Source organism: Ambystoma mexicanum, chromosome 3q (assembly GCF_040938575.1).
Source record: "Ambystoma mexicanum isolate Mex_15411 chromosome 3q, UKY_AmexF1_1, whole genome shotgun sequence".
In the NCBI taxonomy this organism is placed as follows: Eukaryota; Metazoa; Chordata; class Amphibia; order Caudata; family Ambystomatidae; genus Ambystoma; species Ambystoma mexicanum.
In genome coordinates, this window is record NC_090926.1 from 540,861,343 (window position 1) to 540,883,791 (window position 22,449).

The window sequence follows — 22,449 nt, forward strand, 5'->3', positions numbered from 1 at the left end:
GCATTTCAAGTAGGGGCAGCTGCTGAACAGCAGCCACAGGGGCCTCAGTGACGGTCACCATTCGCCAGGCATGAAAGGCACTTTGCATTTCACTTGGGGGGAGCAGCAAACCTCACTGATCAGCGACCAGCCCCAAAAGCTGTCTTTGTTCAGCGGTTGATATGCAAAATGATGTTATATACATCTGTTCATTTTAGTATTATTTTGTTTGAATTAGCTGCCATTTGTGGGCCACTTTAGGCTATAACTGCTAACATTTAAAAATGAAAAGCAATGGCTGAGATGTTCGAATCTATCTCACGAGGATGTTCCCTTTCTTCAAAGACACGTCTTTTATCCTCTACACAACTGATGCTGTAGTTTTAAAGCACACTCAATTGTATTTTAGCTTACAGACAGTAGGCTGTATTCTTGATAGTTTCTGTAGGAGAAAGGCAGATGAGAATCTGGCCACCCTTCTACCGTGGGCCACATGTGAATATTTAAAATCTGGTACATAGTAGGCAGTGCACAGTTGTGGTCAGGGACTGCTTGAGTCTGGAGATGTTCATTATTAGTCTGAATTTAAAAATGCACCTCTTTGATCAACCAATGCTCTTTTGCTCTTTGTTTATTATGTTTATCCTAAATGTGTCTGCTACCTTGCAGCCTGCATATGTATTTCAACTGGGGTACGTGTTGAGTAGCAGCCTCAGTGGTCTCAGTAAATATCACAGCTTGCCAGACATGAAGTTCTCTTTACTTTGCAGGTCATGACCATCCAAGAAAGCCCCCCAAAAAACATACCATAATGCCAACATAAAAAAATAAAAAAGCGCTTGCTAGAAATATGTCCTCTACTGTTCCTCAGCCATTTAATGAGGTATCTCCATTACAGTGAATGTTCTATTTTTCCAAATATATCAGTACTGAATGTTTGCAGTCGCACTTTCAATTGACTGACATACACTTTGGCAGGTATTTACTACTCTTGAGGAACTAGATAAGTTGCAATGCATACATTACCCAGCAGATAGTTTGAACCATCCTAAGCAACCAATCTTCATAGGGGATTTGGCAAACACAGGCACTATAATATTACAATGTGTCAAATTCAGACTTTAAAGTTCAGCAACCCTAGGCAACCTATACTCTCTTCCTTTGATTTTGTTCTGTGGCTATTATTAATAATAGTAATGATTTGCTTATGGGGCATGTTGACAGGGATGCTTCATTTCCCCTAAATTAGTGAAAAGAAAAGGATGCAATGTTTCTATGTGTTTGACTGTGTTTTGGTTAAGATGGAAAATGTTGTTACCTGCAACTCAGCGTATTAGCGCATACAATTTTACAACACGTTCGGAATATTAATAACAAGCACATAATTAACATGAACTTGCAGTTTTAGTGGCACATAATTTGATAGTTGAAACTATGCCACCCGGAGAGCTTAAGATAGTCCTTTGATGGGTCAGTTTTGAAATTCAGCTCTCTTAGCTCTGGTGGCCTCTGCAGATTGTTAATTGTTTACAGACAATAGCACACATTTCAACCAAATAGTGTGTTTTATGTTTAGGTCAAATAGTTCACATAAAAAACCTTTGATGGTGAAGTTAGAAGCCAGCTAAGGGCCTGGTTCGTTTTTAAACTCGATTCTTCAAACCTCTATACTAGCAATGCTGAGGTCAAGAAGTGAGTGCAAGCATATACATGCTTAACCCTTGAAATTAAAGCAGTGTACTTTTTTGTCTGGAATTACATAGGGAATTGATGTAAGCCCCAACCACCCCTGCACTTAAGACGTTAAGCACATCACAGCATCTCACCATTCACCTAACATCATTGTGGAGGATGGGGATGACTGCCAATCCTGCAGGACTGCAGATAATGCAACATGTTGAGTATGTCTAGCACATTGCACATGGACACTTCTCTTGGATTCTAGGGCCTCAACATGGACAAAAGTAGAGAGTTGTTGTGTATTTTCACTTAAGCACAGTGGTAATAGGAAAACCAGAAATAAATATGTGGGAGGCATCGCCATAAGACACTGTATGTTGTAGCAATGGTTCCATCACATGTCTCCTGATATAAAAAAATGTTATGACTATTAATCTACCATTTTCTGGTTACTTCTTCCTTACTCAAGAACTTCATTGGCACTATGCTGCGTAGGCTATCGAATTAAATTGTCTTTTTGAACCGCCTTTTGCTTTGGATGTCTTGGGATGCAGGTCCAGACAACTGCCCCTCCTAAACGAGTAAGATTGTGAAAAATATATTAGAATATGAAAATGAGCATGGGACGGTTTAGGTGAAGACGGGGGTGTCATGAGTAGGGATAATTGAGGGAGTAGGGAACCTTAAAGGGGAAAATCATCAATATCACCATTCACTTATGTAATATGTAGTATGCTCATATGTACATAGGACAGACATAGCACAAACTAACACCACATTTATGAGTAGGCCTGAATCCTCGCAGGCAATGTTTTCACAGACGCATGGTACAAACAAGGCCCTGTTCTTCTCATGACCATTCTATCCTGATTCCCAGGCATGGCAAAAGAACACACATATGCCCTCAGATCAGTTCAGCCTTTGAACTAATTAGGAAGGAATGTGTGCAGCTGAAGAAGTGAAGAGCCATGGCCTGGTACCCAGGCCATATTCCTGAGAGTGAAAGCAGAGGTCTTGGGATGCCAAAACATGAACCAATATTTAGGGCACTAGCTATGAGGAATGTGACCCTCCGCACAGGGAGCGTGCGCTTGCCTGGGCTTTTTGATTTTGTTGATAAATGAAAATGAATGATGGGAGACCAACCTCAGAGAAATGAGTGCGGCCATTCCGCAAGCATTTCATCTGCTTCCCGCACCAAACGCATAGTCACATGTACTCTGGAAAGACACAGCCTACAGGCGCTGTCTTCCCCTGTCATATTCAGCTGGAATGCAACAGCCCTGGGTACGTCTAAGCATTCCAAGAAGGGGGAAGGCACACCTTCCTCCAGCCATGCGCACTCTAAATTAAATATCAAAGGATCCAGGGATATGCATTCCTTTTGTTCTCCGGATGGTGGGAGTGCATATCAAGGAGAGATAAAAGAAGCAAGCCTAGAGGAGGGGCTTGGTTGCCGGACAGACAACAGGAAGGTGGGAATAACACTGGTTTGGTATGCAATTTGTCAACTTGAAGCTAGTTCCCAACCCTCTGTATGAAAGGCAGTGAAATGCATATCTGGGTCAACTAGTCACTGAACATATAGGGCCTCATTACACGGTAGGCGGTAAGGGTTTACCGGTACCGGTATTTTACCGGTACCGGTAAATCCTTACCGCCTTACTACGAGGTCCCTTTGCGCGTTGGGGAATTTAACGCCTGCTTTTTGCAGGCGTTAAAAACCAACCCGCAAATGGACCCAGGGAGCTAATTACGGTACCACAATTTGCGGTGCCGTAATTAGCACCTTCCCCATTCCCTATGGGGCAAAAATGGGAATGGGGAAGGGCAATGGTGGAAGGGGAAATTACGCCCCACCAACCTTGGAATGGGGCAGTAATTCCCCTTTCCACCAAGGCAGTGCCGGTATATTACCGGCATGAACCATGGCGCTAATAGCGCCATGGTTCTCTGCCTACCCTGTAATGAGGCCCATAGTCTTTAATAAGTAACCTGTCGTGCATAGATGGGAAGCAGAGTAACTCTTACACCAAATAATCAGACCGACTCAAGAAGTTGGAAAAGTCTCATTCGACTGTTTTAATATCAATTGTCTAAAACAGGTTGTTTCAACGGAAATAACAGACGTTCACTCGAGCTCTCAATGCACATCACATAAAGATACACTTAAATACTACAAATGTGTCATAAGTGCCATCATGCTACGTGGCAAATAAGAAAAACCTATGCAGGGTTGTAATAGGCTTAAAGGGAGCATCTAAGTATACTTTCTATAAGGGATCGGGTTGTGATTGGGTCTCTGCAGTCAGGTGGACAACTTAAGCCTGCCTCTAGTGCAAGTCATCCTCAACACTTATTAAGTACACTGAATACTATTGGCTCTTAAACTATAAGGGCCATTGTCATATGGCCCTCTACAACTGGTTGGCACGCTTGTGCCATGCCTGGAACTTTTTGCTCCTTAGCAGCACGTAAGCTCATACCCAGTTGCTGGGAGGTGGACATGACATGACTTTGCTTCCCACCAAATTAGCCCCTCATCTCTCATCGCCCATGACTTCTGCCATGAAGACTGTCTTTGAACTTGGCCTTGCAGTAGATGCTCTTCTCTTGGGTATAAAAGGGCGTAAAGGCACACGCTTATCATAGTTCTGGTCTGCATGCCCAACTCCTATATCCATTCTTGCCTCACGTGACAGGAGAACATATTTAAGCCTGTTTTGCAATAATTACCTGTCTTGAATTAATAAACTTGGCACTCATGGTGTTCCTTCTTTGGACCTTAACATGAGATGATTCAATGGCTCACGGTTTCTGTTCTTTATGGATAATTAACCAGTTCTGGCTGCTTCAGCTTTGATACCAGACCAGAAAGCTTCACCCTTCAAGTCTTTGATCTCCAGCTAATTCTTTGCTGCAACACACAAAGCTCTTGATCCTTCTTTCTCTGTGGGTTTGAACTTACAAAAATTGTGACACTGATGTCCAGACACTATACAATGGTGGCTTCGCCAGCAGTCTATTCAGTACATATAGCCAGCTTTTGTGTTTACTTAGTATACTTGCGTTGCTGCGTCTGTACAGTTATTAAACGGCTTGCATTTTCTGCAGTGCTCTTCACATGTGCAATCTTCTTTTTGGCATAAGGATGTTCACTTCATTCCTTATTTCTTCAAGTGTTTCAAGGCTCTAATTGTTTCCTTCTCCTTGTCCTACCTGCCTAATCTCTAACCTCCAATCTCTACACCAATTGTACTATGCATCTTTACGTGCCCATGCTGATTGATTCCCTACTGCTTTCTTAAACCTGTGCTTCTATTCTCTGATGTGATTCCAACTGTGTATCCACCTTTTTTGTACTGCTTTTTAGTGCTTTCTGGCAACATTAAAATGTAGGTGTGCTTCCAACTGTGCATTCACCATTTTGTTCTGCTTTTTAGTGCTTTCTGGCAACATTAAAATGTAGGTGTGCTTCCAACTGTGCATTCACCATTTTGTTCTGCTTTTTAGTGCTTTCTGGCAACATTCAAATTTAGGTATGCTCCCCACTGTGCATCCACCATTTTGTACTTTTTTGTGGTGCTTTCTGGCAACATTGGAATTCAGGTGTGATTCCAACTGTGCATCCACCATGTTTTACTGCTTTTTAGTGCTTTCTGGGAGCATTTGAATTTAGGTAGGCTCCCAACTGGGCATCCTCCAATGTGTACTACCTTTCAGTGGTTTCTGGCAGGTGTGTTTCGAACTATGCATCCACCATTGTGTACTTCTTTTTAGTGCTTTCTGACAAAAGTCAAATTTAGGTATGCTTTCAACTGTGCATCCACCATTGTGTACTTCTATTTAGTGCTTTCTGGAAAAAATCAAATGTAAGTATGCGTCTAACTGTGCATCCACCATTTGGTTCTGCGCTTTAGTGAAATCTGGCAAAATTCGAAATTAGGGGTGCTTTCCAATCTGGGCATTAACAGGGTTCTCATTGTTTCTATCAGCCTAGAGCCTGGTGAGATTCTATTGTTGTTTAGTGCTTCTGAATATCTCCCCTGCTATCCTCTGATTACCCCCTCTTGTCTCTGGCCCCATAAGGCTCTCTATCTCCCCTATCTATTCTAACTGTTTCTCTGTTAGGAAAGATTTCTTAATTGTAGGTAATTTTCCTTCCATGTGGCAACCCCTAAACTTTTTGCTGTTGTTTTACACCCTGATGTAGACTTTACCAGAGAAGCGCAGCCTTCCGCCGCACTCCTCTGGGCTTTCGCTCCATTCTTACGGGGAAACTGACATGCCCTTAAGACAGTCAGTACCAGGAAGTGTTGTTTTCCATAGTTCTGTTTCTCATGTTGCAGCTTTCGCGCAACATGACACAAGAGGTTAAAGTAAGCTAAGTTACAGCTCTCTTGGGTCTCTAGTCACTCTACAGGCCCTAGACACTCTCTTTGGATTGGTAACGAGCGGTGCAAGTGAATCACGGACAGGACTGGTGGCAGCGATCGTTTCTTTGTGTTTTGAGCTCCTTTTGGATGTTCAAGCGCATTTCCAGTTTCTATAAGGCCCATGCATCCTCTTCTTCAGCCACTCTTCTTAGTGCATGACTCTCACTTCTTGTGACATCACCAGCTTCTCTTTCTCTTGTTTTCATATTCCTTCAGGAACCTCTTCCAAGAGTTTGTCATCTCTTCGGGCATACATCTGGTATGGCTTTCATAATGGATACCTTTTCTGGAATACTCATCGCGGTATGGTCACAACTACTGGTGTTAAGCATGGTGCAGTTGCAGGCTTCCAACCTACAGGCAGTAGGGGGGTGGGACTTCCTGCATAGGCATTCAGCTGCTCCTCTACTTTACCGTCGGAAAACCCCTGCAGAGCTGACCCCTTTTAAAAGGGGAAAAGTATGCTGTTTGGGGGAGACAGGAAGTCTGCTCCCAGCACAGACTTCAAGGGAAACCCTGCGCTTTAATCATCAAGAGTCACAGAGGGCTAAGTTAACCAGAGAGACACTTTGATCTACTACAGACAAGAAGATGGGTGGGACTTAGGTATATGTTGTCACCCCTTGTTTGTCCTGTTGCAGAGCACTCTGGTCCTGACCTCATTCATAACAGAAGATTGTTGATGAGGACCCAGGATTGGTCCATTAAGGTATACTTAACCTGCAGTAATTAATGCGGCCCGTTTGGCTTTAAAAGAGGTCTGAACCCCTCACTTAGCAGATCATATGAAGACTTTGAAAGGAGTAAGAAGAAGGACTCATTTGGAGCCGAGCTGAAGGTACAGTCTACCTTACATCTTCCTCCAGTGAAGGAATGCCAGGAGTTCCAAGAGGGAAGCAAGATCCCTCAACTAAACATCTCCCAAGGAAAAGAGGGACATACCGGACTCAGAGGACTAGTCCAGCAGCTCCAGAACTGGTAGCCAGCACACAGCATGCCCTGCTAGGTTCTGCCAGCAACCTTCCTAGGTGCGATGTGCCAGAGAGTCTCTGGACAAAGGACAAGGCTGTTGCCTGCAAACACTCACCTAATCTTTGGGCCATTCGCCTTGAAAGGACATGATCCCTGCAAAGAAGCTACGAGGACTGCCACACAAGCATTATCCAACGTCCATTTTTTAAGGACATTTTCGAGACAGTCGAGTCCTCAAACCACATCCCGCTGCACCGCTGGCTGGTGTCACGCCGCTGTCACCAGAGCCATCCGAGACACCTCGACCAGCATTCCAGATCCGCCAATCAGCACAGAGGCTGATTGGCGGTCAGCCTACAGACATCCGTCCAGGCGTACCGCCTGGTAACCGCAGCTGTCTCCTACAAGTAACTCTGTCTCAAAGGCTGCAAAGCACCCTGGAACCACCTCGATGCGGTCGAGAACCAAGAACTTCTTCAGCACAGGTACATTGTGGTTCTGCCCCCCTGGCCCTTCTCCAAAGGCCCCTATAGATAGTTAGGAATCTTTGCCCCCTTGGTGCTGAAAGCAAATAATCTTGAACTGTAAGACTAATTACTTTACCAACTACCCTCCTGTCAGTATCCAGAGAGAATCTCTTTCTTTCGTGAAACTATTTTCCTCCGTGTTCCTTTAAATAGTGGGTTGTATTTTTTTAGTGTGCTAGAACTGTCTGTTGTAGTAATGATAAAGTAGATATTTGTATACAACCTTGACTGGACAGTCCCTTTTATCATTGGGTAATAATTGTATTTTCACTGTGTTGCAACTAAGCAATGATCCACAACCTTATGGAGATAAGCCTGCCGTTCCATCCATGTTACCAACAATTGGACAAGGAGGTCTTATAATTCACTTGTATTCCAATCTGTTCGGATCCCTTCTGGTGTACTAGAGGTGTGGGGTGGATTGATGGTTTAGAAGCCAATATTCATGCCTGGACCACTAGTGCCCCGGAAGTTGATTCGTCACAATAGCGCCCCCGCAGAATGATGGTCACTCTATTTGAACTGGCATATGTGTAGGAAAATGGGCTCTAAATCCTTCATGAAGTGGATTGATTAGTGGTACACTAAGTTTACTCTTGGGGAGGGGGAACTGATAAATAGTAAAACAGAGAACAACATGATCTATGTTTTGTGCCAGGAAGAGCCAAGAATCATGCCCATACAATGGGGAGAGCATGAAGTGGTGTCTGGGATGAGAAAAGGGCTGCTTTGTCGGCAAGGACCAGGCTGACCTCGAAGAGTCCCACCGAGTTCATGTTGATAACCAGGTGCATGTCACATGATGAGGATAAAAGGTAGGGTGGTGCCAATTGACGTTAAACAACTGCTCTACAGAATTCCATGATGGACAAGAATGCTACCCACATGTGTTGAAGATGAGCGAGAAGACAACAGGACCGATTGGAGAAGGGGATATATGTGGGTGGGGGATTCACACTATATATCGATTGCGTCATGAGAGGCGATTTGTGTGTTTATAACTTCAGTCTTGTGTGGAAGCTACCATATAGCTCAGTGGCAGTGGATTCATAATACCCTGTCGCCTTTTCCTTTTTGCACACAAAAATAAAACTGTTGTCTTTCGCAAAAGTGGATGCACCTAGTCTTTTTCCCTAGCAGGTTGTATTTATTGGACTGATCATTGATATCATCCCAGACATGCTAGTTCCCCCATCATTGGACCTGTGTGCCTTTGTGTGTGCCTAGTCTCTCCTTGAGGTCCTTCCAATTGGGTGCAGTGTGCTTTACACTGACCAGCAGTGGGCTGGCTGGCTGTGCCGGCCCTTGCAGCAAGGGGTCTGTTTGGCCTCCTTTGCTTCATTCCACCTCTGGAGCTGAGCCTACTGTATGCACTTGTCATCCGCATCCAGCAGATGACACAGAACCGATGAGACCTGCTCCTGTGAGAGGCAGGTAAGGTCCTGGGTTCTACCACTATCTTGGCTGAAGAGAGCATTTGGAAATGGCTGCCGTTTCCAGCAGGCACCTGTGTGCCTTTGTGTGTGCCTAGTCCCACCTTGCGGGCCTTCCGATTGGGTGCAATGTGCTGTCCATTGACCAACAGCCGGCCGGCAGGCTGTGCTGGTCTCTGCAGCAAGGCCTCCATTAATGCCCCCTGTCTGGCTCTGTCCAGAGCTGATGGGAGCACTTCTCCATGATGCCACGGGCAATGCTCCCAAAGGTTTCTCACTCCCTTGGTCCCCTGCACGTCCTGACCACAAACAAAATGTTGATTTCAATTGCTCTGGAAAGCAATATGGATCGCATTGGTCCACCCACCTTCCTTGGACACTATAATATGACATGATATGGCATTTATCACGCACCTATGCACAAGTGTTTCAAGGCTCTAATTGTTTCCTTCTCCTTGTCCTACCTGCCTAATCTCTAACCTCCAATCTCTGCACCAATTGTACTATGCATCTTTACGTGCCCATACTGATTGATTCCCTACTGCTTTCTTAAACCTGTGCTTCTATTCTCTGATGTGATTCCAACTGTGTATCCACCTTTTTTGTACTGCTTTTTAGTGCTTTCTGGCAACATTAAAATGTAGGTGTGCTTCCAACTGTGCATTCACCATTTTGTTCTGCTTTTTAGTGCTTTCTGGCAACATTAAAATGTAGGTGTGCTTCCAACTGTGCATTCACCATTTTGTTCTGCTTTTTAGTGCTTTCTGGCAACATTCAAATTTAGGTATGCTCCCCACTGTGCATCCACCATTTTGTACTTTTTTGTGGTGCTTTCTGGCAACATTGGAATTCAGGTGTGATTCCAACTGTGCATCCACCATGTTTTACTGCTTTTTAGTGCTTTCTGGGAGCATTTGAATTTAGGTAGGCTCCCAACTGGGCATCCTCCAATTTGTACTACCTTTCAGTGGTTTCTGGCAGGTGTGTTTCGAACTATGCATCCACCATTGTGTACTTCTTTTTAGTGCTTTCTGACAAAAGTCAAATTTAGGTATGCTTTCAACTGTGCATCCACCATTGTGTACTTCTATTTAGTGCTTTCTGGAAAAAATCAAATGTAAGTATGCGTCTAACTGTGCATCCACCATTTGGTTCTGCGCTTTAGTGAAATCTGGCAAAATTCGAAATTAGGGGTGCTTTCCAATCTGGGCATTAACAGGGTTCTCATTGTTTCTATCAGCCTAGAGCCTGGTGAGATTCTATTGTTGTTTAGTGCTTCTGAATATCTCCCCTGCTATCCTCTGATTACCCCCTCTTGTCTCTGGCCCCATAAGGCTCTCGATCTCCCCTATCTATTCTAACTGTTTCTCTGTTAGGAAGGATTTCTTAATTGTAGGTAATTTTCCTTCCATGTGGCAACCCCCAAACTTTTTGCTGTTGTTTTACACCCTGATGTAGACTTTACCAGAGAAGCGCAGCCTTCCGCCGCACTCCTCTGGGCTTTCACTCCATTCTTACGGGGAAACTGACATGCCCTTAAGACAGTCAGTACCAGGAAGTGTTGTTTTCCATAGTTCTGTTTCTCATGTTGCAGCTTTCGCGCAACATGACACAAGAGGTTAAAGTAAGCTAAGTTACAGCTCTCTTGGGTCTCTAGTCACTCTACAGGCCCTAGACACTCTCTTTGGATTGGTAACGAACGGTGCAAGTGAATCACGGACAGGACTGGTGGCAGCGATCGTTTCTTTGTGTTTTGAGCTCCTTTTGGATGTTCAAGCGCGTTTCTCGCGCTTAACCCAAAATGGTGGCCTGGCTTCCAAAATGGCCGGACCATGAGGTTCTTTGTCCTGCCCGCTGACCGTCTTGCCCCCTTCACCTTCCCCAGGTCGGGCCGACCCGGGGCCTTACTTATTTGGGCATGTACTTTCCCACGAAACACAGATGCATTCGTGGGTTTCTACAGGCCTGGTGTGAGCCTCCAGGATGTGGGCTGGGATGTCTGGTCCCAATACACAACCTGGGTGCCAGAGAGTCTAGTGTGTCTTGAATGCCTGGGTCCAATTAGGTCCGTGATAGGTCCACATATGGTGTGAGTGTTTTGTGAGCAGATCTCCCATTGAGTCCTCTCCGTTTTGGCACGAAGGGAACTCTGGATAAGAGGAGGCTGGAAACACCACTACCATGTCGATCTCCTGAGTTCTCACGAACGACGGATACAGGAGCCAAGTATCCTGCAACTAAGAGGCTGAACCGAGGAAATGCTGGTGACCCGCTGAAGGACTGCTCCTCTGCGCTGCTGCACCCTGTGAGACCATTCTGCCTCTGATCGAACGAGAAGGCCTGTACTGGCACTTCGACCCTTTGGAATCATGGGAACAACTATTCTCGGCATCTTCATCATCTCCTGCATGGAAGCCTTCGGAAGTGTCCCTGGGCCATCCAGTGGACTGACCAGCCTACCCAGGAGCCTTGCTCTTGTCACCGTCATCAGTTTGCTGCTGTATTCCGAGTCCTTGGCACTCTCACATGATTCGTACACTTGGCATTCCCAGGTCTGAAGTGAGAAGTGTGCATTGGGCTGAAATACACACGGCCGTTGCATTGCCATGCTGTGGTAACACTCTTTGCGGGTTCGCTGCGTTTGGGTCATCCTCAACTCTAACTTCTTCTGCCGCAGAATCTACACGATGCCGAGACGTCCCCTGCTCGTATCTGAACCTGCCAGCACTGAAACTGACGCGGAGAAGCCTGGGTCTGCCTGCATCGGGGACCGTTGAGTAGCATCACTAGGAACCGGTCGCCCTCCTGCAGTAGCCTGTAGTTTTTCCTCGCTGTGTTAAACAGAACGCCTTTTTCACACTCACGCTCTGCTTCTGCCCACAAGTGGAGACCGCGCTTGAGTAGCGGAAATCTGTTCAACCTCATTTGTTCACCGCTCTGAACTGCCTGATTTCCTTGAAGAGGCTCCCGTTGGCACCAACGTGTGCAGGTAGTTTTGAGCACAAGGCTCAACTCTTCGTAGGGCTCAGACTTCCTTCTAGTTAGGTGGCCTCTGAAGGCGAACTGGGTCTAACAATTACTTGCACTGCCTGTTTTCCTCCCCATCTCGGTGGTCTGCATATTTTGTGCTTATAACTCTTTAGACCCTTCGGTAGTTGTATATTTATTGTATTTGATTGTGATGTGTTGCTTTACTTGAGTTTTACCGTGATTGTTTACTATGGTCAATGTTACAGAGGCCTTGTAATAAATGTGTCTATATTTTTAATATAACACCTGCTTGGAGTGATTTGTAAGTGTCCTTGCTTTGTGTGCTCATTGCGGGATTTCAGTCACCCTCACCCCTCTTGAGACCTAATCTTGACTGCTGCCATCGCTACCCTGATTGGTCTGGCTTGTCCAGAGATTACCCTGTTCCAAGAAACTAGGCTGGCCTTCTGAACCTCTGCCCCTCCAGGACAGAGTTCAGAAATCCATCTTAACATTCTCCATCACCTATCCTCCCTCTCTCATGAAGTCTGGAAGGAATAAATTTAAAAAGGCAGTCCTGAGTTCCAACCCTGGTCTACCCATTGCAAACACCTATATCAATGCTTCCTCCAGACAGACTATCACTGACATTCTATTTGCTCTTCCTTTTTCTGACTTATGGACTCCCCATATGTTCTCTGTCCTCTCCCCTTTCTCGCGGTGGGAAGTGCTCTTGGCTCACTTTGCATCTTCCAAATGCTCCATCCATGTCTGTCACAATGGCACTATCATGGCACAGGGCTCTCAGCCCAACCTCCACCTTCTTGACAGACATCTTCCATCTCTCTTTAACTTCCCCCTCGCCTGCCACCCATCCATCCCTCAATCCCCCTCTCTACTCTCCCCCCAGTGGTGGCACCCCACCTCTGTATCCCCCCCTTCGCGAATCTTTTAAAGAGGCAACCAGCTTCACTTAGCTACACTCAATTCTCACTCTGCTATCAAACACTCCTATGGCATCTGTCACCTCCTTGAAGACCTCGTTCTTGATGTCCTTGCGTTCACTGAGATCTGGTTCAAGGCCAGCTCTGTTACTGCATTTAACACGCTTCTCCACTGAGGGCTATAAAATCCTGTCCAATCTCAGGCCTTCCCGGCCTGGTGGTGAGTGGCTCTGAACTTCCCATATTTTGTTCCTGCCACCATCATCCCCACTCAATCCTACTCATCCTTTGAAAGTCTAGTCTGCGGGCTTTCTGTCTCGCCTACAGTCGCTCTTACTCTTGCTACCATCTACAGGCCCCTCGGACTGACCTCCATCTTCCTCGCAGAATGGGCTGACCTGTCCTCCTCTCTTCTTGCCTCCTCCCCCAAACCTATTTTCCTTGGGGACTTTAACATCCATCTCAACTCCCCAGATGTGTCTACTGTTCTCTTTCATGACCTCTGCAGCACTCTTTCCCTCACTATCCTTCCCTCTGCCCAACCCAGATGGCCAGACACACCTTGGATGCTCTCATCTCAACAGACATCCCTCTCTCCAACCCTCTTACTACCCCCTCTCCTGGTCTGTCCATTCTCTCCTCTCTTCACACCTTGGCCTCCGCTGTCCCTGATGATGCCTCCACCCGCACTGCCAGTCTCGTACTCCGTCATTCGAACAATGAAGCGTGTGTAGGTTGCTGCATTTGCCTCTTCCTTCATCCCCCACCCCTCATTTGATTCTCCTCTGATCTGACTCTGTTCTAGCTAACCTCCATCTCTCTGTCTCTAACACCCTGGACATCCTTGCCCCTGTCATGAGGCTCCACATGAAGCCTGCATCCAAATACAACTCTTGGTATGACTCTGTCTTAGTAGCTTTGAAATGCAAGTGTAAATCTGCAACGCGGAAGTGGCAAGCATCTAGCTCATCCTCTGACAAACTAGCCTGCTGCCTACTCCAAAGGCAATATCGGCTGGCCATCTGCTCCAAGAAGAGGGCTCATGTCCAAGCCTGTATCAAATGTTATATTTACAAATTATGTGGACGACACTCAGCTGCTGCTAGAACTGACAGGGGATTACAAGCAAGACAGCTCTAAACGTAATGCTATCTTTAAGATAATAAAGCAATGGATGCGAAAACATTGGATGTGTTTAAAGGGTGCAAGTTGCTGATCTTTGGCTCTACCCACTATAGAACTATACTAGACCCTTAGTATGCCAATTTCCTATTAGATGACTGTATCATAGAAACACAATCAAAAGTGAAAATCCTGGGTACTTACATGGATTGTTCTGTAAGCTCAGAAGTCCAAGTAAATGGAATAGTACAGAACTCTCAGTATTATCTAAAACAACTAAGAAAAATTAGACCCTTACTTGCAGATAAAAAATGTGAAATTTTAGCCAGAGCTACCTTTCTGTCTAGAATGGATTACTGTAATGCCATACTTGGGGTGCCCAAAAGAAGGATTCTCAGATCCTGCAAATAGTACAGAACGATGCAGTTACATCATAAATAGCGTACCCCGATTATAACACATCACAAAATATAGAAAAACACATAACTGGCTGCCAATCAAAGCCAGAGTCTTATTTGAGATACTAGTCTACACAGAGAAGGCAATTTATGGGAAATACCCAGACTACCTCAAAGAGAGAATTATTCCATATAAGCCTATGAGAAACTTAAGGTCTAGCAACACTGTAATTAACATGCCCTTGTCTCAAAAAAATTAAAGTTAATGGGAAATGATTTGCCAATAGGGCGTCTCAGGCTTGTAATGCCCTTCTGCCAGTCCTACATCTTGTAAACAACCTTCTATCTTTTCAAAAGATGTTGAAAACCCATATATTTGAATAAACAATTGGAAGACATTACCTTTTTGCAGAGGACTTCTCACATGTTTTGTGTTCATTGTCCGGTTTTTGTATGTTTTTGTCAATCACTGTCATGGACAGATCTGCCCATGCTCATTCCCAAGCTCTACTTCCACCTCAGCAAAAGCATGTGCCCCGTGTTTCCCATCCACTGGCTTTCCTTCTCTTTCAGCGTTGGAGGTTGCCATGGTCCCACACCGTTCAGATGGCATGCTTACGCGGCCCGACATCGCTGCATTCCACTGCTGTGCGCCCTGTAACTCGGACGGGTCACCTGCCCTCGAGCTCCATTTTGCACTACAGGCACCACCTCCCCTGATGTACATAAAAGAAATGCTGTCACCCAGCTTAGTGCTTCTTATTGTAGTAAGTACTGACTGAAGCTCTATTGTATCCTTTGTCTGCTGCCCTTTGTTACGAATTTTCATTTAGCTCAGTGACTTGGGTTGCCTACTCGTTACCGATCCTTGTTCTGTCCCTCTGACTAATTTTACCTACCAGACTTTTCTGTATAACCGCCGGCACGAACTTTGACCACTGCTTGTCCCTCGGATTGATTTTGCCTGCCGGAACTATCTGTGGTAACCACCCGCTCAAACTTTGACTACTGCCTGGCCCTCAGATTGTTACTGGAAACATCAGCACAAACCTTTCATATGCACAGGACTCTGGACGCATGCTGAAAGTATATATCTTTGCATCTACCCATCACTAGTGTGTCCCTCGTGCCACCCAGGTGTAGCCCCTTACTAACCCTTTGTCTCCCTCATTTGTTGCTTGACCTTGGATTCCCCTACTGCTACCCTCTCTTCTGGTCTGTTCTAGCTGCTGTTACTTGGTAAGATTCTGGTTGGCCTTGTCCACATCTTTGGAGTAGTTCTTGATCAATTAGTGATATTCTTCCTTGTGTCTCCTAGTGGAAGACTCAAGGCTGGGGATACAATATACAACCCAAACTAGACAAGTGCAGTGTCTAAGGAGGAGTTTGGTTCTCCGACCTTACAGTGGGTTTATTGTTGCTTTTTCCTGATGTTGTGTTAATTCCTGTTCCTCTCATCTTTTGCAGCTTGGTGCACTAACGGTTTGGCTTTCCTGCTCTTTCAAGTGATTTACTCCCCTATACCTCGTATTGATTTGGCTTGAGGGGCGTATCATTGGTAAGATTGCCCTCTTGTGAGGAGAATCAGACCAACCCTGGTCCCAATTTAGCTACACGACAGGACCCAACCTGAACACCCTCAGACGTTCCCTTGGTGAGGACTGACAGAATCAGAAGCCCCAATGGATGCATCTGATACCCTGGCTGCTCTCATGCAGTTAGTTACAGATCTTCGGAACAACATGACCTCAGCCCATGGTGCCATGCGTCACCGGATAGATACGCTACAGGACAAATCACGCTCTCCACCTCAGCGTGACGGGCAGGATGGGGCTGCAGTTTCTGGTTCGGGATACCCCTTGCCGAGACAGCATCCGGTTCCGGTCCTGATGTCTACCCAGTTCCCACTGGCACCACCTGAGAGATTAAATGGCAATCCCAAGACCTATCACACGTTCATTAATCAATGTAAACTCCATTTCTTGTGTTGTCTGGGGTCCTTTCCTGATTGCACCACCAAAGCAGCCTTTGTTCTCTCATATCTCTGTGGCACTGCAGGCGCTTGGGACAAACCTTTGTTGGAGTCCAATAGCTATGTCTTATATGATTGTGATGCCCTGATCACCTTGATGAATCAGGTGTTTGATACCAGGTATAAAATGCAAGCCACAGACCTTGAATTTCTGATCCTCCAATAAGGGGGTTTGCTGCTACTGTCGTATCTCGCAAAGTTTAATCAGTTAGCCGCCGAAACAGGTTGGCCCAAAGACAAGAAAGCAGCAGTGTTCTACAAGTGTCTCTCTGAAGAGCTAATGGACACCTTGGCTACCATGCCGGTGGTACCGACAGGGTTTGCACAATTATTCAATTTAGTTCTTCAGATAGATGCTAGAAGAGCCGAGAGAAAAGGCGAAAGAAAACCTACGCTTCCAACAGCCTTACACTTAGATATGTCTGCTCCCACTCACAAATAATCTGAACCTATGCAGATCACGGTAGTTTGTGGTCCTTTGTCCACAGCCGAGAGAGAACATTGGCGCAAAAACCACCTAAGTATGTACTGTGGTTCTTAGGAACATTTCCTATGTAAATGCCCAAAGAAACCCTTATGAAAATTGGGAAACTCCAGGGCCCGGCAATAGATGGGGTCCCTCTGCCGGGTATGCACCTGCTGGAATCCCGTGTTACAGTTGCCTTCTCACCGTTCTGTTTTCCTGTCTCCCTCTTGGTGTCTCCCGAAGTTCTTATACGGGCCCATGCTATCATTGATTCGGGAGCCACTGGTAACTATATGGACCTAAAATATGCTTGTGATTCAGCAATCCCTTTTGTCATTAAGGCTGAATCTGAAGTGGTCAAGGCAGTAGATGGTACTGCTTCAGTCTGGGCTACGGTAACAGAACAAACATTAGCATTGCTGGTGAAAACTGAGAAGGGACACTCAGAGTTGGTTGCTTCCAATTTAATCGCTGCACCTCAGTTTAAAGTGATCCTTGGTTAACCGTGGCTACAGCTACATAACCCTTCTATTGACTGGGTGTCACGACAGGTACAGATTCCTTCGTCATTCTGCAAGAGCCATTGTTTTCAATCCCACTAAATCATACGAAACAGACCATGCCTAGCTTTTGTTGAGACGGCATTGATCGGCTCTGTTTCTTCAAGTCCCACTTCTACGGTCCCGGCGGAGTACAGTGCCTATTCTGACCTCTTCGACAAAGGCAGGGCGGAACAACTGCCTCCCCACCAGCCTTACCTCTGTCCCATTCAGCTGATTCCTGGATCCAAGATACCTTCTGGTCGGGTATATTCCCTCATCATCCAGGAAGACCTGGTCCTCAACGACTACATCGATAAGGCCCTTGCGTTGGGATTCATCCGTCCTTCTAGGTAACCTGCTGCCTCACCCTTGTTCTTTGTGCCGAAGAAAGAAGGGGACCTAAGACTTGTGTATTAACTACAGGGACCTCAATACCATCACAGTCAAGAACCAATACCCGTTACCACTCATTTCCGTTCTCTTAGACCAGCTGGGCTCTTTGGTCATCTTTACTAAACTAGTCTTATGCGCGGCCTACAACCTACTTCACATCAGAGACGGGGATGAGTGGAAGACGGGGTTTAAGACACAGTATGGGTTATATGAATACCTCATAATGCATATTGGACTTTGCAATGCCCCCGCCACATTCCAATATTTCATGAATGACATCTTCCGCGACATATTGGACCATTATATATTTATTTACCTTGACAATATCCTAATTTGCTCACCTTCCTATGAATCACACGTCACTCATGTCTGTTCTGTTCTTCAACGATTGAGGGGACACCACTTTTGTAAAGTCCGAAAAGTGTGTCTTCAACACCACTGAGGTTGAGTTTTTGGGTTATGACCTGACAGACCGGGGGGTTAGAATGAACAATTCCAAGGTGCATGCAGTGTTGGATTGACCGGTGCCCTCCTCTACGAAATCTTTACAGTCGTTCCTTGGTTTTGCCAACTTTTACCGCTGGTTCATCCTCTCTTTTTCATCTGTTGTCATGCCGCTGACATCCCTAACCAATTCTAAACTGCCATTTAACTGGAACGCTGCCACGCAAGAAGCTTTTGATGCCCTCAGTCGACTTTTACCACTGCTCCAGTCCAGCAACATCCCAATTCTGATGTATTGTTCTTTGTTGAGACCAATGCTTCGGGCATTGTGGTTGGGGCTATCCTCTCTCAAAAGTGTTCGGATACCAGCGAGATGCATCCGGTTGCCTTTTATTCTCGCAAACTATCACCCTATGAACGGAACTACACGGTTACAGAGTGTGAGCTCCTGGCCATCAAGGATGCCTTCACTGAGTGGCGACACCACTTATTGGGTGCTCAACACACCGTTACTGTATTTTCAGACAATTGTAACCTCTTGGCCTTCAAGACCATGAAGTGTGTAACTGCAAGGCAAGCACGTTGGCACTCTTTCTTCTTGCAGTTTGACTTTTCCATCACATACCGTCTTCCTCGTCTGCATGCCAAAGCAGATGCTCTCTCACGTCTGGACTCTAGCCCTGCCCCAACACCATTGATGCCTTTTCATGTTCTTCCTGATCAGGTTGTTTGCGGTTGTACAGCACAACAGACGCTTAGAAAACAAATCCAAGAATGGGTAGCATGTGAGCCAGCTGAACTTCGGGAATTCAACTTGGATATCGTTAACGGGTTGCCTTAGATCAAAATTAGAATCTATGTTCCCACTGATGAACCCTGTTCTCGTGCTTTACAATGGTGTCATGACTCCCTGATTGCAGCACATCCTGATAGACAGAAATCCATGGAGCTCTTACGCAGGTGGTGTTGGTGGCCTTCGATGTGCCGAGATGTGGTGGATTACGTCTCCTCCTGCAAAATTTGCGCCCAGTGTAAAATCCGCCCTGGTAAGCCTGTTGGGCTTCTGCAGCCCCTTCCGGTGCCACATAAACCCTGGCATATGATCTCAATGGATTTCTATCATAGAAGTAGCCCCTGTACGAAGCTTTGATACCATCTGGGTGGTGGGCGACTATTTTACCAAAATGGCTCTGTTTGTCCCTTGTGCTGGTCTTCCCTCGTCTCCTTCATTTGTGGATCTCTTTCGAAAACATGTGTTTCACTTTTTTGGCTTGCGGTCCATCATTGTAACAGACAGAGGTTCCCAGTTCACTTCCCATTTCTGGAGGGCACTGAGCACCACTTTTCATATTGAGGATAGATTTTCCAGTGCTTAACACCCGCAAACTGATAGGCAAACCAAAAGAGCTAACAGTACCCCGGAACAGTAGCTTTGTTGCCTGTGTCTGCAATATCAGGACACCTGGTTGTCTGTTCTTCATTCCGCTGAATTCGCATACAACAACTCTCTTCATTCATCAACTGGGGCTTCCCCCTTTTATGCGTTATATGGTCAGCACCCCAGATCACTTCCATTGGACCCATCTGTCTTTCTGGACAACCTGGCTGCTCACTCCTGTGCCCGAGATCTAATTACAGTACATAAGAACATCCGTTCACACCTTGCGCAGGCACAGGAACAGTCTAAACGATTTGTAGATGTCCATCGCTCATCGGTGCCAGACTATTAGGTGGGCATGAGTGTTTGGTTGTCAACTAAGAATCTTAATATCCCTGGAAAAAGTTGCTCTTTCCCTGCTACATCAGCCCTTTTACTGTCTCTGTTCTGATTAACCTGGTTGGGGTACGTCTGGACCTTCCTTCTCGTTGGCGGGTGCATCCTGTTTTAAATGTCTCTCTCCTCAAGCCATGTTTACCTAACACTTGCTTACCTGTTCGCCCAGCCCCGATTGATGTCCATGGTTCCGAGGAATATGAGGTTGGTGCAATCTTGGGCGTCCAACTGCGTGCTGGGGTTCCATTTTACTTGGTGGACTGGAAGGGGTATGGCCCTGAGGATAGGACCTGGGAACATCTTGGAAATATCCATGCCCCTTTATTGCTGCAGCAGTTCCACGCATCCAGGGGTGAGTCGGTGCCCGTGGGGGATGATACTGTCATGAATCCATCTGCCCATGCTCATTCCCAAGTTCGGCAAAAGCAAGTGTCCCATGTTTCCCGTCTGCTGGCTCTCCCTCTCTATCTTCATTGGTGGTTGCCATGGAGGTTGCCATGACCATGCACCATTTGGATGGCAACATCGCTGCATTCCACAGCTGCACGCCCTGTAACTCAGAGCTGTCACATGACCTTGTACTCCGTTTTGCAAAACAGGCACCACCTCCCCTGATGTACATAAAAGAAATGCTGCTACCCGGCTCAGTGCTTCTGATTGTAGTAAGTACTGACTGCAGCTCTGTTGTATTTTTTGTCTGCTGCCCATTGTTACGAATTTCCATTTGACTCTGTGACTTTGGTTGCCTACTCGTTACCAATCCTTGTTCTGTCCACTGGACTGATTTTGCCTACTGGACTTTTCTGTACAACCACCCGCACAAACTTTGACCACTGCTTGTCCCTCGGATTGATTTTGCCTGCCGGAACTATCTGTGGTGACCGCCCGCTCAAACCTTGACTACTGCCTGGCCCTCAGATTGAATTGTCTGTCAGATTCGTCTGTGTTCACTGCCACCACCTATTGAATACCTGCCTGTCCCTGGATTGTCTCTTAACGTCTGTAAGAACTATTCCTCTCTCCATGTTACTGGAAACATCAGCAAAAACCTTTCATATGCACAGGACCAACCCTGGTCCGAGTTTAGCTACACGACAGGATCCAACCTGAACACCCTCAGATGTTCCTGTGGTGAGTACTGACAATCACGCCCTGATGCTCATAGAGTTACTGGCATGTAATAACATAACATAAAATAAAAAATATCTGGAGCCACTAATAACATGGCTGAACTCTTTAAAATCTGCAAGGAACTTGCCAATCCTACTGTAGTATCTTCCTCTCCTCCTCCCTCCTAGGCCCTCTGCTCTGCACTGACCGCCCACTTCTCCACCAAAGCTCTGGACATCTTGTGCTCTCTGTCATCTGCCCCCATAATCCCCTTTCTCTCACCTCCCCTGGCCCCTCATCCCCCATAATCTCCTTCTTCTCTCCCATTGCACCAGATGAGATCTCTAGAGTTGTCTGCTCTATGAAAGTCTCCTCTAAACAGGTGCACCGCTGCTCCTTCAGAACCATCAAGGACAAAGTCGCCTCTTTCGCCCTAGCCTGGGCTGATGCCTGCAACCACTCTTTTGCCACTGGCTCCTTCCCCCAAGCCCTTAAGCACTATCTTGGGCACACTCTCCTTAAGAAGCCGTCTGCTGACCCTTCTTGCCCGAAAAATATCACCCTTTTTCTATCACCTCTTTTTTGGGCAAACTTATGGAAGAGCTGGTCATCGCCCAACTGACCCTCCATACCGAAGAGGCTAGCTGCCTGCATGGCCAATAGTCCGGTTTCAGGGCAGCCAGAGGCCCGGAAGCTGCTCTCCTGAACACTGTGAAGACCTTCTGTCTATTCTGGACTCTAACACTCCTTTGTTCTGAGCCTTCTCGCTCTTTCATCTGCCTTTGACACAGTCAACCACTCCATGCTCATAAACCATCTCGATGATAACCTAGGAATCATGAACAGGGCACTGGCATGGCTTACCTCCTTCCTTTCAAACAGACCATTCCAAGTGCAAATGGGTCCTTTTCTCTGCTCCACCTCAGTCTCTACCTGTGGCATGCCTCAGGGCTCTATCTATCACTATGGCTCTTCAACATCTACTTGGACCCTCTGGCCCACCTGATCTCCACATTCTCCCCTCATTTCCAGTGTTATGCAGACGACACACAGCTTTCTTTCAAGCTGTCATCCTCTACCTCTTCTGCCTCATCCCTCATACCTGACTGCCAGACTATTATTCAGGCATGGTGCTCTGAAAATGAACTTTGCCTTAATGCTCGTAGGACAGAGATCCTTCTCATTGTGACGGCTGTTCCTTGTTCCCCCCGCCAACTCTCTGGCCAG